Source organism: Dipodomys spectabilis, unplaced genomic scaffold, assembly GCF_019054845.1.
Source record: "Dipodomys spectabilis isolate Male_0828 unplaced genomic scaffold, ASM1905484v1 ptg000491l, whole genome shotgun sequence".
Classification (NCBI taxonomy): domain Eukaryota; kingdom Metazoa; phylum Chordata; class Mammalia; order Rodentia; family Heteromyidae; genus Dipodomys; species Dipodomys spectabilis.
In genome coordinates, this window is record NW_024871168.1 from 1222699 (window position 1) to 1225618 (window position 2920).

The window sequence follows — 2920 nt, forward strand, 5'->3', positions numbered from 1 at the left end:
GCTCTCAAGCAACGCTTACTTTGAATCCATTAGGTCCACAAAGCTAATTCAGTTGGATAAATAAATGCTTGAAAAAGCCATCACTTTTGGACCTATCTATAAATAATTGAGAGTACGATCAAATTCCAAATCAAAAGACTTAAGATAGTCATTCACAAAAAAATTTGCAAATGTGAGTAATCAACTGATCAATATAATTTTTTCCACTATTCACAGAATTTTGGGGAAATAAGACCGATAGCATTGATAGGAACAATAAGGTTTCCTTGTTACAAGTAGGCACCCATAGGTATAAGCCTGTATAAAGATTGCTTCATTAACTACATAATTTAGAGGATACCACATGCTTCAGCAGCATGTATACTCAAATTACAATACAGATACTAACATGGCACTTGCACAAGGATAATATGAAAATTTGAGAAGTATTCCATATTTTTCATTCTTCAGATGCAAGAAATGAAAAACAGTTATTAAAAAGCTGATTACAAAATTACAAGTATAACAATACACACAATTCATATAATTAAATTTAGTTTGACATCAGTGTATTAAATCTTCACCTCAGATAGGCGTTTACATAACATAAACTTTACAAAAATTTTCAAATTAGACAACATTGTCATTTTATCCCAAAGAAAAAAAATATTACGACCTAGAAAAAAAAGGAATAAAACTGTTTCTATATGGAATGCAATCGGAAAGGACATGTTAATGAACCTATATATTATAAAATAATGTAGAATTCAAAGTATATCTAGGAGAAAATAAAATAAATTATGAACATTATGCAAACATAGAATATAGAATATTTTAAAATATACATTTTCATGCAAGCACCAGAAATATTTTATCTTCTGTACTACTCATTTCAACAGGTAAGTTAAAATTATTTCTGATTAAAAAATCACAAACCCTGCAGAAATCATTGTACATGTATACAAAAACTATTTAATACATTTTGACATCCAATGCAGGCAATTCACTTGGAAGAATTCTGCGGAATCCATGAATTTTTACAGTAAAATATTGGTGTTGCCAGGCACTGGTGGCTCATGCCTATAAACCCTAGCTACACAGGAGGCTGAGATCCGAGGATCATGGTTCAAAGCCAGCCTGGGAAGGAAAGTCTGTGGTATTCTTATCTCCAATAATCCACTAGAAAACTGGAAGTGGAGCTCTGGCTCAAGTGGTAGAGCACTCATCTTGAGCTGAAAAGCATAGGGATAGCTCCCAGGCCCAGGGTTCAAGCCCCATGACCGACCAAAAAATAAAAAAAGATATTGCTCTTAGGACTTAGGTGAACAATTTGTGCAGCCTTCCAAAACTTCATAGAGGTAATGATACATACTTATCTTTTTGGCAATATCAAATGCAGTTTCTTCTATGTTGTTCTTCAGGCCTGGTTTTATATAATGGTTCAAAAGAAGGAGATCCAGTGTATCTTTGCTATCTCAATTCTCAGCAGCAAGATGTGAGGGTGTCAAGAGGCCTTTAGTTTGGGCATTGGTATCTGTATCATGATGAAGTAGGAAAGAAGCCACTCTGGTATTATTCCACGTATATGCACTATGCAGGGGTGTCCAGTCATCTACAGTTATTGCATGTGCCACTTGAGACACCAACTCACTGACAATGCCTAAGTGTCCACTGTAGGCTTCTCGATGAAGAGAGGTATACTCATCGTCATCCCTACTATTCACATGAGTGGCCTTTTGGGAAAGAAGTCTCCGCACTGTAGTAAGCCGAATATTTTTGGCAGCCCAATGAAGAAACTTGCTTGGATCCTTCTCCATTTTTTTCTTGCAGTTGATACCATTCCTTACTTTTTCATGTTGTTCCTCATATTCCTAAGAATTTTCTAACCAGAGACTTTGAGTGCCAGTGAGAATGAGGTGTCCATGTATTTCCCTAATAGTTCATATTGTTTGAACTGGTCAGAAATATTCGTTGAATTTTCTGCATCTGTTTATTCACCATTATTTGTTTTCTCTTTTTCCAATTTTACTATTCGAAATTATTCTAACTGGAGAGTAGGGAATTTATGGAGAGCAGAGGAAAGATGTTCCTCCGTATTCAAACATACACACTGAAAATGAGGACCAGTGATGTCTTCATGTGCAACTTATTCTAGGAATGAGAAAATAGGATCTAATGCCTTCTATATAAATGATTTGGGAAATGGCAAAGCAAAAAGTGAAATGATGCAACCAAAAATATAAAAGCAAAATAAATTAGGATAATTATGGAACAATCATATTATCCATGAGAACCAAGAAAGGGAGAGAGAGAGAGACAGATGTGCAGTGACCTAGCTAGCCACAAAATCTATGCCTCTGATCAATTTATAGAGCAAACAAAATTTTATTTTTTAAAAAAGATGGAAATAGAATTCATGTAATTACTTGAAGTTATTAAATACATTTTTAGTAGCCTACATAAAGCGACATAACTTTGATCAAATTACAGAAAATCAACTAAATCCTTGATAATTCTAGTAACAGATCTGACTGAAATCAGTTGAATCACGCTTTTCCTGTACAATGAAGGAATAGGAGGGTAGTAAAGCAGCTAGAGAAGTCAGGGAGATGGTATCTGTGACAAAACTTTGTGGAAATTGGCATTGAGGATTTCTTACTCATGATCCACTTGCACTGGAAGCATGATTCTGAACTATTGCTTGCTGATTCTGAACTACTGATTTGATCATTATATTCTCCAAGAAAAAAATGTGAGTTGATAGTTAAGGACTACTAATACATTTTGACCTCCTCACTTTCAATCATCAACATCACATGAAGACTATAGACAGGCCTACTTTTTAGATGAAAGCAAATGTCTTTTAAAAAAACAAGGAATGTATGTAGTCATGCAAAGGACTTCTATTTTACTAATGACTCATGCATTTTTCTAATGTTGG

At 34.5% G+C, this 2920-nt stretch overlaps 1 pseudogene; it reads left to right on the top strand.

Annotated features, from left to right (window-relative positions):
• Positions 1 to 343: 343 nt before the first annotated feature.
• On the top strand, positions 344 to 440 carry LOC122098755 (annotated as a pseudogene).
• The last annotated feature ends 2480 nt before the right edge of the window (positions 441 to 2920 follow it).